Source organism: Bactrocera latifrons, unplaced genomic scaffold (genome assembly GCF_001853355.1).
Source record: "Bactrocera latifrons isolate USDA-ARS-PBARC rearing strain unplaced genomic scaffold, ASM185335v1 scaffold_54, whole genome shotgun sequence".
Classification (NCBI taxonomy): Eukaryota; Metazoa; Arthropoda; class Insecta; order Diptera; family Tephritidae; genus Bactrocera; species Bactrocera latifrons.
In genome coordinates, this window is record NW_017537201.1 from 769,073 (window position 1) to 785,062 (window position 15,990).

A 15,990-nucleotide genomic window follows, 5' to 3' on the forward strand; every position below is an offset into this window, starting at 1 on the left:
TCATATTTATATGCGTGATCATTGAATAAGTTGTTTAGTTGCCAACATTGGGTCCAGCAAGAAGTCGTTGACGACTTTAAGCAGCTTTGGGCAGCTCCACTGGCCCACTGGCATACAGATATGTATGTATGTATATGAATATATGTATATATGTACAGGTACATATATGCTAGGTATGTTGGCGCATAAGCTGTTATCTACTTAACGGTAATGCATTGTTGACTTTTAGTTTATTTCGGCAGCTGCTAGTTTTCATGTTTGTTGTCTTTTGTTTTTTGTTTTTTTTTTTGCAAATTTTTAAATAATAAAACTTTGCATTTTTTGCTGCGTCGCCGCGTCACGTGTTTTTTCATCGATTTCATTTTCTATTCAAAATGTTTTGTGATTATTCTTAATATTCAACAACCTTTGCATATATTTTTATGAAGCAGTAAAACTAAAAAACAAAACATTGCTAGCTCCTTTCCGGTACGCGCCTGATGTCACTTTCGATTCATAATTGGTTTACGGAGCTTTGATTTCAATTTTTAAATAAACCTGCTAGCCGCAAAGAAAAATTTAAATTTTGTTGCGCCGAACCCAGAATAACCTTGATAAATAAAAATGTTTCCATACCACGACTTCATTTTAATTGTTCAGTTTTTATGCCAATAGTAGCTAAAGGGTTTTTCAAAACAACGCTACAAAAGTTGACCGATAGCGACGTCAAACGATGCCACATTTTTCCCGCTCTTTTGACATTTCTCTTCAGTGAGGTGTGTCATTTTATCTTGGCACAGTGGAGTCAGTGGCCTCGACAAAAGACAAAGAAGTGCCCGTAGTGTCGAGAATATTGCCGCCGCTATTGCATCAATTGAGAAAGATCCTATTAGTTTATCACACAACAATACAAATGTAGACTCAACTGTAAATACTACATTGCTCTTGATGTTCATTTGCGCTCAATGCAATCTTTTTTCAGGGAGTTTTTTTTTTTTTTTTTTAAAGAAGTTGTTTCCTTACAGTACTTCTACATTTGAGGCACAAAATTGTTTAGATTCTCTCAGACTGAGCAGTGGTTTCTTAAAAAACATAATAATAACTGTGTTCACACTTTTAGATGTCACGTGATTCCCTCCTCTTCCTGCTCATAATATCTCTTCTCAAATTTACAACTCGTTCGAAAATAATATTCTCTAAGGTTGCTTTATTAGAAGGGCTGCTTCAAAACGCGTATATCTTAGTTGCAAACAAAAAAATAAAAACTGTTTTTCGGGAATTGATCGCGAACCAATTCAGCTCGTGATGCTGATCATTTATGTACATATGTATTTAAATATATTTAATAGTTTCTTCGATATTTCCTTCGAGCAGTTACGAAAATCGTGGCACTTTAAATATGTTCTGTGTACCGTTATCAAACTGATTGGACTCTATTTGATTTAATAGTCACAAAATGAGAAATATTTTCAAAATTACCCAAACGAAATCTGTCGAAAGAAAGACATTTTTTTGTTACATTCTCTGAAAACTCTCCGTTATCATTATCAAAGGAAATTTTCGGTTAAAATTTTTTGTATCTTTACTCGTTGGAGCGCTGATTTCTAAATTTAAAGAATTTACTAGCAACACTGGTAATGTGACGGCCATTCTCCAGTTTTAAAATATTTCTATAAGGAACGAACTATTTTTTCAATCTCAAACATAACCTAATCGTTTTAGAGGGTTTCATGTTCATTTCTTAAGAAATATTTCATTTGACTTTCATTAAACCTAATTAAATTAAAAAAATATTATTTGACTTCCTTCCATCTTCATCTATTTGCTTTTCTTACTTTTTAGTAGTATGTCAAGATTTAATAACACCAATTTTGCAGCTATTCAACCTAACGTAATTAACATCATTATTATGAGTATATATAATAACAAACATATTTACATTCACACAAAAAGTACAACTACTTTATTTATAATTATTTTGTTTACTTCTTTAGTTTGCACTTGAATTTGGATTTTATTATTATTTTTTCTTTAATTTGAACTATTTACTTTTTTGTTTGTTATTATTTTATTATTATTATTTATTATGCGTTTTTACTTGTGTGTGATTTTTGGAAGTCAATTATTTATATTTACCTTTTTCATTTTTCTTTGACATTTTTCGCATTTAAGTTGTCTTTTTTTATTAGTTTATTTACTTTTGCGCTTCTACGCACACTTCAAGCGCTTCAAGTATGATGGCATTAACGCAGCCAACGCAATCGACGCATTGCTAAGTACGGGTATTTGCGTAGTGATTATGTATGCATGTATGTACAAATATATGTATGTTTGTATGTATGCGTCACATGTTTTTGCTGAAGGTCAAGTTTATCTGAGCAATTATTATTTTTATTATTTTTGCTTTTTGCCTTTAATTTTTGCAATTACCAAAGGCGAACTTAACGGCACATCATAACGTAATTAATTTAGATATTATTTTAAGTTAGGCAGTTAAATTATTTTATTTGTATTTAAATGTCAATGGCGACTCTGATAATTAGCTGGCATCTGTTAAATTGACTTTCAAACTGTATCAAGGCCTAAGAATGATTAAAATGGAGTTAGCGATAGTTACTTGCCCTTACTCTTTAGGGAGTGAGTTGTGACGTCGTGAACGAAACAAGGAACACGTTTTTCATTTTACATATTGAATATGACTACGTTTAGACATGAACTCTTATAATGGTAACTCCTATTTTAAGATAGAGACAGCAATGTGCCTCTGAGATTGTCGTATAGGAATTAGCTCGAACTCATACATGGTATTTATGGGCTATAAACAAGGAGATGATAATTGGCAACAAAATATTGCTCATTTAAGTTTGGTTAGGTTCGGTTACATAGCTGATCAAAGACTGCAAGTAGACTACTATATGTGGTTCTTTGAGAGGCCACTCCTGTGCGAACTCCTGTGTTCGAACATATAAATTAACAAAACGCTTAGTAGTCAATACAAATTTGCAAAAGCATTTAATATCCATTCCTGCCAGTTCGGTGGGTTGTCCGAAGGTATGCGCTTCCAATTGTTTAAGTTTTAACCTCCCAAACGGGGGACAGTCAAGAAAAAGTGTTGAGTTTTTTCTACTTTATATTCTTCCACACAGCTTCTGCAGATGGCATCTGGTAGGATTTCCCGCCTTACTGCGTGGGGTAATGCCTCTTAAAGGTCCCAAAACTAGGGAGAGGCTGGTTTTCCTGAGAGCAAAGAGATCACTAGACCACCACATTGACCCGCTTCTATTCTACCTATAGCGGTGGGGTGCCTTTTCTTTCTAGCTCATCAGCTATACACTTTCCTGCGATTCCGCTGTGGTCTGCCACTCTTTGACCAACCTTGAACGCGCTTTGAATGAGTTCAAGGCTAGTATCGGCACTCTGCTATCTGAAGGAGGAGTTCGGAGCAGTACATCTAATACTACCTTAATGGCTGCAACCCCGGCGTGGAAGACACTGCAATAGTCAAGAAGTCTGAAGCTGGAGTTATTAGAGACTCCTCCACCAACCTTCCCCCCAAGATTTGAACCAAAGCTTGCTGCCCCTCTCTCTTCCAACCGATTCTTCCCACCTACAACTCTCTCGCCGATATATGGGTAGAGAAGAAGTCGTCAGAGTTCGGTTTGGTGACTTCATGATCCAAGTGATCCGGGATGAAGTCTATGTACGAGTTCAATCACGGATCACGGAACTCTCCCTGAGTCTGATGGCAACTTTCGCAAGCGAACACATGCTAATGAGTGCCCCCCGTTGAACGCTCTCGATTTTCTTTGCAAATTTGATATTTAATAGAGGTCTCCACCACATAAAGGCTCCATAGAACGTAATGTGTTTGCCTATGGTATCGTAGAGCCAGTGGACCACTTTCGGTGAGAGACCCCACCTTTTGCCAATGGCTCCTCTACAGAATTACAAGGCAATCGATACGTTTTTTGTTTTCTCTGCGATAATCGGCTACCAACTACCTTGTATGGTTGCAGATGGATGACTCCCATTTGCGGCCGCGGCGTCACCGAAATATTGCATCTTCTAGTGAATAAAACTATCTCGGTCTTAAGGTTTAGCTAAGTTTGTTTTACAATTTGCTGACACTCGAACTGTTAAAAAGTCACTTTCCCTTTACATTTTTGCATTATGAGATTTTGACGGCACCGGATATCCCCTAGAGCTTAGTAGATAGTCTAGTTCACTTTTTTTCACTTCCCAAAGTTCTTTTACTCAATGAAAAGATGCCATAAAACGTTATTTAATTGAAATGCTGCTGAAAATAGTATGAAATTCGGTGGCAGTTCCATTTACATAACAGGATTCGACATCATCTTTTGTTTTTTGTTTAGTTTTAATTTTATGCAATAAAAATAGTTCAAGTATTTTGACAGTATTCTTTATCATTTTCTAGTTTCACTTTCATTTCATTTCGAAACGTGTGCAAATTTTCTTGAAAAAAAAAATTAAAATTTATGATAGCAGCGTAGCATTTTTTAAATCATTTGTTTGAGTTCGTTAAAAAATTATGCAGAATAATTAAGTAAAATTTGCCCTGCCTCAACATATTTTTGACATAAAAATAAATAAAATCTGCCAGCATTTGGTAAGAGGCAGCAACAATATTGGCACACATTTTCGAAAGTGAGAGTGGCTTAAACAACTGGTTGGTGAAGAAGTAGTTGTTGGAGTTTTGATGAATTTTTTTTTTTGTTTTTTTTTTTTTTGAAATATAAATCTCGAGAAATTAACCTGTTCTATTTGGAAAAGAGAAAAATGCAGAAAAAGAAATAACGAAAATAATTTCGGTTATAAATAACTTTAATACGATGTTAAATTTCGGAAAACTCAAAGTCTTTAAATAATTTCAATTTTCGATGCAGTTACAATACTGAATAGTCCCACTGTACATTATGCAATAACGATTAGACAAAAGAGCAGGAGCTAGTGTAAAGTGTAAGTGTCAGGTTATATGCTAACGGTTATGCCATATCAAAACATTGGTTATGGTTTGTAAGCTAAAGGAGCAAAAACTGGCAAAAATTCAATTCTTATGTTTTTATTTCGCTACTGCGCAGTGTAAGCATATTAACATACATACGAGTGTGCGTTCTGGTAAGTCGATGTGCTTAAGCTGCATTTATTTTGTCCAAGTAATTACTTGCTCATTCAGCGATTCGTCACATTTAATAGGAGCTTACTCGCAGAATCGGCTAATCGGCTAATTATGGCTACCGCTTTTGTCACAAACAGCACAAATGTACTTGAGAACAACAGGTTCAAGGTGGTGGGTTATCAAAAAGGCACCTAGAAATACATAAAATGCACTTACATCCCAGGGAATTTGGATAAGTCAGCAAGGATTTAGAGGAGTTTTCCTGTGCGAGAAAGTTGAGGAATGGTTTTTACTTTTATTCCGTTTTTATTGTTTCCAACAAGAAAACAAATCCCTTCATTTACATATTTTTTGGAGGGATTTCAATCTGGCCATCACTTTCCAATTGTTAAACGTCAAAACTTGATGAACTCTCAAAACTTCCTGAACTCGCTAAACTTCCTGAACTGTCAAAGATAAGGGAGTTTTGACGATTAGCAATTGCTATCCTACTTCTAATGAGAGACGAGTTAGGCAGCTCTCCATCTTTGGCAGTAGTTCACTTATTAAAACTGCTTTAGTAAAGTTTAAGAAACGTTATTGTCTAATTATTGTAAAATATTAATATCAGTGTGCTTTATTCATATTGGAGTTCAATCTGGAATTCTGAACAGCTTGATTCAGCTTTTTTGCAATATTTTAAAGGTTAAATAGCATACAGATCCTCTTATTTTAAAAGGTATAAAGTAGGCCCAACAATTTTTGAATACTTTGATTTTTTCTTCAATGAGTTTTCTAACAACCCTCGTAAAAATATATGTATGTATTCTGTCTTACATTAACTCATGCCTTATGATTACACGCCCTTCAGCTCAGCAGATTTACTAGTTATGGCTATGAGTTAACAAGTAATCACAGTTCAATTGACTGGAATTAATTTTTTGTAAAGAACTTTGCTTGGGATCCAGCATTCATTATTGGGAAATATTCGAATTCGAATATATCAGATTCAATACGCGGTGAAAAAACTATAGGCGACGTAGCTGGGTGTGTACACGAAGAACGTGGGGAGTCAATTGGGCGCATTTTAGGATCACATCTTTAATTGAAGGCGTACAGAGTACAGTTTGTACAATAACTGAAACCGCTCGACCTTCCCAAGCGGCATCGCTTTGCTCAATGGCCTCTTGAAAAGTTCCAAGAAGATCTGACGTTTTCGAGCCAAATTTTTCTCAGCGATGAGAGCTGCCATTTCATCCAGAGAAATAACGGTTTGGTGTGGTATGTAAGCCGGTGGAATCATCAATGAGAAAGTAAGCGTCAATGGGAGTCTGAAATTGAATCTCGTGATCTCGGCGACATTTGGTTTCCATGCATTTATTGAGAGAACACTTCGGTGAGCAGATAATTTAATTTTAATTTGGAAGAGATAATCTACAAAAAATGTCAAAGAATGTTCTTTCGAATGATAATGAACATCCCCCCTTAAATTTGAAGTTTCTAAGTTTCTTTTTTAAGTAGCGAACCTCCATATGTATCACTCTATACATATGTACATATAAAAAAAAAAAACTATTTTTTCGCTTGGGACTTTAAAAGATAGATTTTTAGACACCCCTGTAAGAAAATACCTTGAAGTATAAGCTCTAAATTGTAACGAGAAGGTCATCCGCCTAAATCTCAGTTTTCTATTATTTTTTTTATCATATAGAAAACTTCATACCTCGCTTCAAACTATGTGGCAATTATCTCGTTTCATAGTTTTATAAAAGAACAATTTGCAGATCAATACATTACCTACACAGCTATAGCTTATAGTTGATTTTTCATTATCAGCACCACTCTGTACTGTTATTTCATCGTTGATTAAAGCAGCGGACTGTATGATAGCATACTTTTAGGCGCGTATTTTGTGCTGCCACTTAGGTGATATTACGCTATATAAAAGATGTGATTAGCATCACCAGGCACATACACACACAAACATACATATATGTATGTATATAGCGGCTTGTCATGCTGTTAACTAAAAACACGTTTCCACACACTTATGTAAGCTAACAGCGTGATTTCTAGCCGTCAAATTTACATCCACAATCTATTAATTACTTAATGGAATATTCTGACAAAAATAAAAAAGAAGTAGTTTTAACTATTTCGCAGTACATATTTTACACATATATTTATTTTCAGCCAATATTCGATTTTAATTTTTTATATACTAAACTATATATTATCTTAATGTTCTGTTTGTTTTTAATTTTAATAAAAAAATCTGCCTGTTTTTCAACCGACTGGAGATGCCGGGGATTGAACCCGGGGCCTTTCACATGCAAAGCGAACGCTCTACCACTGAGCTACATCCCCACCACATTTACAGTTAGTCAAAAAAAAGAGCCGTTAACATTCGGTGAATAAATATTTGGATCGAATATGTGGGAATTAATTGTAATTGTTTTTATTTACCTCTTCTATTAATTTAAGTGTTTTTACAATGTTTTAGCTATTATTGTTGAAGTTCACATGAGTGTGGAAGCACTATACTACTTTAAATTTATGTCAGTTTATGATAAGCTGTGAGTTGAATGCAGAACTGTTACCTATCTGCCACGAGTTTGGCTATGGATCCATTGAGCAATTCTCATATTGTTCATGTGTCTTAGAACAAGCGCCGAGACTCCATCAAATTCCATCCTGAGAAATTTAAGTACAGACTCGCTCGGAGAATATAATTTCGACCAAACATGAGGCAGTTTCTGGCTGCGATCTATAAAATCATCACAGCCAACAATTTTAATCGATGAAAGATATTATGTTTTCCTTATACTCATTTTTCGCTATTGTGGTGTATTTGAAACCAAATAACCTAATATTACAGGGAAATTATCAAGTATTATATTTCAGACCAAATAACCTAGTGTATCAGGTCGCTTTGCTAATCTAGTAGGTTTACATAAAGTATGATAGCTAATATGCCGCTGTTTCAATACCCTGGCTTATATATTCGCAAATACCGCATTATAAAAGCAAAATATGTAGTCTTTCATGAATCTTTAAACCATAGCTGATGGATAGTTGTCAGATGGACAATTAGATTCCTGTTGAAGAAGCGATGGAATTTAGTTTGGCGTTGAATAAGAATAGTACGAATATAACAAGTTAATGAAATCAGGAAGCCGTCCAAGTATTCATAGTATCATTTTGTACTCAGTAAAAAAAAAAGAAAATATAATTTGTCTTGAAATTGAGCCAACGAGTAATATTTTGAATCGAGTTTACAAAGGAGATGTATGGTATTTTCCACGTTCAGGACGGCCATCAATATTGAGTGATGATCAACACGTCATCAAAATAAAATCAGAGATCTTACTGGCATCGTTGGAATATCGGAGTAACAGTCAAATCCATTTTGAAAGATCATTTGGCTGAAAACACTATTGCTTCCAAAATTACTAAACTTTTTCGAAAAACAGCTTCGTGTTAACGTCTGTGAAACAATGCTTTCTGACTACCAGGATGACATGAAACCAATTATTACTGGGGACGAGTTTTTGATCTAGCCGAAGCTGAAAAAAAACATATAAAAACAGATCAAAAATCAAGGCTATGTTGACAGTTTTCTTCGCTCCGATTACCTTGGGACCGACAACCAGGCATACTATTTGAGTGTTATGCAACGTTTGCGCGAAGCTAAAAAGTATCCACAATTAAAGTCCGATTGGTTTTTGCACCACGATTATGCACCGTTTCATACTGCATTGATTCTTCGTGAGTTTTTCGCCTGAGTTAGCTCTGTGTGACTTCTCAAACTCAAACGACCGTTTCGGGGAATACATGCATACATTAAACGTAAATCGCTACGCGCTTTAAAGGCAGTTCCGGAAATGGAGTCTTTGAGGATTGAAAAAAATTTTAGCACAAGTTTTTAGAGGCCAAAGCAGGTTACTTTGTGGGGGACGACATACATTTTGAAGAATAAATTAAGAATTATAAAATTATGAGTTTTTACTATTTTTTGAATAAGTATACCAGTGAGTTGGGGCAAAAGAGGTAAACACTTCTTTCTGTTTCACAAAAAGTTCTAAACTTGTTGTCTTGATTATTGTGGTTATTGATGTAACTTAGCAGAGAAATGGCGGAATCATTCTCGCGGACCCGTCGCTGTCGATTAAATTTCTATGTATAGCATTTTTTAGAATAATTTCTAAATTTTCTACTTTCTGAACAGGGTATGTACTATATATTAAGTTTGACTTCCAAAAGGAGACATTAGAGACACTATGAAGTGAATATATATGTAAATGATCACCGCGATGAGCTAAGTCAATTTAAACAAGTACGTCTGTCTGTATCTATGGTTTCATATTATATGAAGATATTATATGCAGAGTATCCGATATACCCGGACATTAGGGATATGCGTTCTTATGGGGATTGGTGTTTAAATGCTTGCGGTGTGTTCTCCACTAGTCAGAATGCTGAACATTAGGGTTTAAACTGACAATTAGGGTTAGCTTCTGGTGTGAATGGTGAGTGCGTGTCATGTGCATATGGGGTCCAACATCAGGTCACCAGACCAGGGTAGTATGGACACTCAACTGGTAGTAGTTTTGGCTATGAGGCTGTTGATTGGATACTTAATTCTATTACTATGAGGAGGAGGAGCTTTTGCAGTTCGCTCCAAACTGCTGAGGGGGCTGTGGGGACTCACGTTAAACACAGCGAACGTTATGTGTCTGTATATACGAACTAGTCCCTCTGTATTTGAGATATCGAACGGAAGATTTGCACTCGTCCCATTCTCACCAAGAAGTTGATCACTTGTCGGTGCCACCATTAACGAACCACTATAGCATATCGCTGCTATACAAACTGAACGATCGGAATCAAGTACTTGGAGGGAACCTTTTGTATTTATTAAGGTTTTTCTAGCTTCGGTGTTGCCAAAATTAATGTTTCTTTGTTATTTTCTGTTGAGATTAAAATCTCCCAGACAATTACATAATCAGCCGATCACTTTGCCACATTTGGTAAAAGATGTTCACTAATAAGCAACACCCTTCTATTTCATATATTTTTGATGGCAACAACAATATGACTGGACAGCAGCGCTAATAATTGTGAAAGAAACAACAGCACAATGATTTACATAATCTTGGACAAAAGTACAATGAAACATACACAGACGCAGCCACAAAGACACAACTGATTATGTACCAACAAAAACAAATCGTGGTCATAAATTAAACACTTTTGTTTACAAATTTATTGCAACGCTGGCCTGGCCTGCTGTTGTTGCGCCGCATTTGTTGTTGTTGTTGTTTTTTGAGTTCATTGCTGGTATTGTAAAAGCTTTGTTGTTGTTGGCAGAGCAGCCAGCTAACATCTTCATTGTGTCAATAATGCAGAGTGTTGGCTACTTTGGTTGACACTAAGCTGGCGACAACAACAATAAAAACAACAATAATCGCAACTAAAAGGTGCTGCACATATGCAAAGTAGCTTGTTGAAGGTTGTGGTGGCTGCAACTACTGTCACTTGTGGCACAGTGCAAGCGCGACTGCTGATTATCAACTGCTGCGGTTGCGCGCAGTTTAGGTTGCACATATACACACATACACACATACATACATACATAGATTCATACATATATGCCACCTTTTTGTTTCTTGGCGAGGCAAAAGGTGTGTTCAACAGATTTCCATAAAGCACCAAGAGCCATCGAGGTTTAAATCTGTATATACATATGTATATATGTATGTACATACATATGTTTGCCTTGTTGTTGCAATACCATCATCATATGCAACAATGCGCCTCTTGTGCTGTGGCGCATGCGCCTCCAGCTGCAACAGAACGCAGCGCCAAGCACTTGCGTCTCCATACGGCGCGCACGCATGCGCCACGAGCTTGTGGGTCGGCTTGGAGCGGCTCGGGTTGCTTAACATGTATTCTTATATGAATTTTAAATGATATGTTAATATGTAGCCGCCGATGAAAAAAAGAAAAATATTAAACAATTTATTTGCCAGAAGAGCGCTTCTATACAAATTTTGTAGACGAAGTAATTCTTAGGTATATTTTTTTATTTTTGTTTTTGCTTTTTCATGCAACAACACAACTGATAAGCGCTACACAATGCACAGTTGTGTGCCGCCGTTTGAGAATCGTTTAAAATTTATGCGAATGTTAAATATGCGCGCGCTGAAATCCACCTAGAAGTGCAAATGCACGTGCACAGGGTGGCACCAAAGCGCTAAAAATTGTAGTACTCTTGATCTTTATTTTGATTGATTAGTTGTACCGTTGTCTTGGACAATAATCTGTGTAAAATTCGTGAAGATACCTTGTCAAAGAAAACATTTTTTCCTACAAGGACTTGACTTCGATCGTTTAGTTTGTATGGCGGCTATACGCTAAAGCAGTGCGATCTGCGCAAATTCTTCGGAGATTTTATCGTTATCTCAGAAAATAATATATGTCAAATTCCGTTAAGATAATTTCTCAAATAAAAAAGTTTCCGATACAGGGACTTAATTCCGATCGGTCAGTTTGTATGGCAGCTATACGCTAAAGTAGGAATACAACAACAGTTCCGACAAATAAGCAGCTTCTTGGTGAGATAACCCTGTTCAGTCTATAACAAATATACATACATACATATATAGGAATAAAGGCGCAGTAAAAAAGCTCGAAGCTTTCGAACTACCCATCATCTAGATGTTTTTGTACGAAAGAGTTTAGAAATATGAATATATTTGCAGTATCTAGTCAAGTCACTTGTGCGCTTGCGCATAACACAATGTCGTCTGCGAGTCCATTGAGGAGTGGGAAGAGTCACGATCTGCTTGCCGGCAGCCATGCATTCATTGACATGTAGTATTGTAAATATTTACAACAACAAAAAAAAAAAAAAAAAAAAAAAAAAAAAAAAAAAAAAAAAAAAAAAAAAAAAAAAAAAAAAAAAAAAAAAAAAAAAAAAAAAAAAATGGCAATAAGCTGCGAAGAGGGCGCTTAAAGTGCTTGAAGGTATTTAGTGTTTGACAAGCGTACAAATGGCTGGTTTAGTGATTGTTTTAATAAAGTTGTTCGCTGGCGTTAAATATATTTATACAACTACATCTTTGTATATGCATATGTATATATAAAGGGTGATCCAGTTCGGGGTTTACAACTTTTTTAAAGAAAAAACACAGAAACTTTAAATTTAATGGAGAATGTCTATTGCGAAATAGCATTCTTTGGTATATATTTTTTGAAGATTATCTCTTTCAAGTGTTGGCCGCGGCTACTCCTCAGATTGTCCGTCCGTTGAGTTAGATTTTCGATGACTCGTTCGAGCATTTCCACTAATAACTGGCGAATGATACGAGTGATGTTTTGCTCCAAGGCCTGAATCAAAGCGCGATTTAGACTTTACATATCCCCACAGGAAAAAGTACAACGGTGCTATATCACACAAACTTGGCGACCAATCAACTGGGACAAAATATTAAATTATCAGCTCCCTGAATAATCAGCTCAATAAATCTACAGATTGATGCGATGTGAGGGAAGTGGTGCCGTCTTGTAGAGACCAAAGGTCGCAGAGATCATGAGCTTCAATTTTTGACGTCAAATGGTCGATTATCATGGTGCGTGACATTGAAGGTTGAAATAGCAGCGCTTGAATACCTTTTTCCCAAAGGCGGCAATTTTCCTTGCTTATATAACCATTGAGCTAGAAATAGGCCTCATCGCTGAACAAAACGTGGATCTTTTTGGTGGATCGAAAACGTAGGATCTTTTTGGAACTTTTCAGGAGCCTATTGAGCAAAGCGCCGTCGCTTGGGAAGGTCAATCGGCTGCAGTTCTTGCAAAAGCTATATTTTTAACGCTTTTAATTTAAGAACTCGACGAAAAATGCGCCAAGTCGTTCCTTTTGTCAGTCCGAGTTACTGCGAACGGCTCCTATTCGACTCTCCAAGGTCTTCGTGTACACTCTCAACTACTTCTGCTATATTTTTTTTTCGCCGCTTGCTGTATGTAATCTATTCGGTTGAATAGTATCCAATAGTGAATGGTGGATCTCAAAATGGATTATGTTACGAATACTACGCTCAGTAGGCCGATTATGTTGACCATAAGTTGAGCGAAGCGCGTCAAACCCATTCTTTACAGAACGTAAATTTTTGTAATAAAGTCATGAAATTCCAAACAATGCTGAACAAAAAAAGCCAGTGACAGCTAGATACGACTCACGCGTGATCTGTCAAAAAAGGTTATTGAAAAAAGACCCTCTACTTGGATCACCCTTTATATAAGTTATATATAGTACTAAGTTTTACAGTTGTTGCTACACGTTCCTTCAGTTCCAAGTGGTATTGACTTACCTAATAGTCAAGTGAGAGAAGCAATAGTTCGACAGAGCTAAGCCTGGTAGGTAGTTGGAAGAGCTTTGGATATATAAATCAGCCCCTAGTTGATTCCACGCGATTGTGGAGGGGATGTAGCTCAGTGGTAGAGCGTTCGCTTTGCATGTGAAAGGCCCCGGGTTCAATCCCCGGCATCTCCAGAAGTAAATATTTTAGATAATTATCTCAGATCTTATACAACGAATGCATACATGTATATACATGCATAAGTGCATGTAATATGTGTAATACATATATATACTTTTATATGAATGTTTATATATAAAATCTACTTGTTGTTTATAATCAAAATTATGTAACAAATAATGAAGTAAAACTGTAAATAATATTATTCCATTACTTATTTTCTTCTTATCTGGCTATTTTGGGCAAAATATGCCAATGAACAAAGAAATATATGTACATGCTGGCAGCAAACAAGTGTTGCCCTCATTTGCAATTGGAAAGTCGAAACAGTGTAAATGAAGCCAATAAAAACTGAACTCAGGTCATAAAAAATCAAAATAAATAGCAAAAAGTGAAATCTTGGAGATGCCGGGGATTGAACCCGGGGCCTTTCACATGCAAAGCGAACGCTCTACCACTGAGCTACATCCCCTTCACACCGACCGCGCGCCAAATAAACACCCTTTCACAATTGTAGAAAGTTCATATAGAAAGTAGAGCAATGTTTTTGCACTAAAATTTTATTATTACCGAGTTTTAATAGTTTTATTTATTTACTTAAGAACATACCATACTTTCTTATTGTTTTGACTTTGGTTTATTGTTTTTTTTTTTTTTTTTTTTTTTTTTTTTTTTTTTTTTTTTTTTTTTTGCAAATTTTCAGAATTTATTGGTTAAAGCAAATATTTTTCACCCACAAAAAAGTTATATAATACGCTATCCATTGTCAAGCGGAACTAGGAAAGTGGAACGAGCGGTATTTATATTTGCTTGTTGAAATGTCCCCCATTTCCGCCCTCTGAATCCGCCACTGCTTTGAGAAACCTTTGAAGCTTGAGCGAAGATCGTTTGGGAATTATTAATGCAAAATATAATCGGCCGAACATCATCAATTCCCGTATCTTTCACTGCAGCAAAGCACTCTATCCCCTCCAGTTTTTGTGTAGTAGTATCCTCAGTTGATTCCATGATTTTCTCATGCCTCGATTTTTTTGGTGAGTATCTATTCCATGTGGCCTTAGGACGACCTCTCTTACGACTTCTTTGGGCATTACATTCAGAGCCTGTCTTCAAACTTCTTTAGCATCTTTATTTTCAGTGTGTGGACCATCCATTGCAATTTTCGCTATTTGATATAGCAGTTATGAGTTCGAAATTACAAATTTTTACTGTCAATGCAGAAAGGGTTACAGTAACCGCACATTGAGGATACGCCATCTGTTAATAAAACTGTGAATCTTACCAGTAAAGTCGTCGGATACAAGCCAGGTTTCACATCCGTAAAATAGCAAAGAGGTAAGGTTGGATTTAAATAGTCGGATTATTGGGTTAGATTGAGTTAAGCGGTCGATCATTTGGACAGCTTGGAACGAAGATTCATTGTCATAGACATAAATTCTGTATAATTGATAATAAATAATAATATTAAGTCTATTGTCAGTTTCGACCGAAGGTAAGACTGTTGAGATGTTTAAACTTCAGTTGTGCAAAAGCTCGAGAATGGCAGAGAAAGTGCCTGAATATTTTCTCCCCACTTTTAATAACTTGCGTCTGACAAGACTTTTTGCCTAACCGCTTGAACGCCTATTGGAAAGTATCTAGTAAGAACCTCTACCAGAACGGCAAGATGAACTTTGCTAAGCGCTAGTAGTACAGTAGATCTTCTGTGTTCCCAGCGCTAGTAGTTCCGCTCTGTTTGCAAAGTGAATACTCACTCCGCTGAAAGAGCCTAACGCGAGATTTTTACGATGTTCGGTGAAGTTCAAATAGATTCCTCTTCGCTTGTCATCTATGGATCTGTATGATATGGATACCAATAAGACTAAGGATCGGCGAAAGTAAACACCTTTGCGAACACCTGCGTTCATTTTATTTAAGATCACGCCAAAGTGAAGTGTATATATTATGCTCAGATTAAAGTTATAAGCTTTTCAGGATTTCCTCAAGATGTAAGCGCTTCCTAAGTACCGTCACATTGTATGTTGTCAAACGCAGTGTTATAGCGAAAGAAAACAAGTCGAAGAGTCGACTGTCATTCGTTAACTCAACTATGATAAGTAGAGTGTTAATCTGATCAACTAACGATGGAATCAGAATGTGGATGTGGCTTAAAAGTTTAGTTGACAGTTTCTTGTACGAAATGGAAAGAGAAGCCAAGGTAGATTTTGCATTCAGAAACATCGCCTAACTTTAGAAGAACGACCAGGACATCCTGTTGTCAGTCATTGGCAATCTTTTCTTTTAGCTAAATGGAGGTGAATATTGGAAGCAGTAGTTGCACTTAATTTTGTTTTCTCTAGGTTTCTCCAAGTTGGG

The 15,990-nt window shown here is 36.2% G+C and overlaps 3 non-coding genes across 3 annotated transcripts; 1 reads left to right on the forward strand and 2 right to left on the reverse strand.

The window, feature by feature from the left end:
• Positions 1 to 7,390: 7,390 nt before the first annotated feature.
• On the reverse strand, positions 7,391 to 7,462 carry Trnaa-ugc. Its single transcript has one exon. It is a non-coding gene; the product is annotated as a tRNA-Ala (tRNA).
• A 6,115-nt stretch (positions 7,463 to 13,577) lies between these two features.
• Positions 13,578 to 13,649, forward strand: Trnaa-ugc. Its single transcript has one exon. It is a non-coding gene; the product is annotated as a tRNA-Ala (tRNA).
• A 386-nt stretch (positions 13,650 to 14,035) lies between these two features.
• Positions 14,036 to 14,107, reverse strand: Trnaa-ugc. The gene has a single exon. It is a non-coding gene; the product is annotated as a tRNA-Ala (tRNA).
• Positions 14,108 to 15,990: the final 1,883 nt, after the last annotated feature.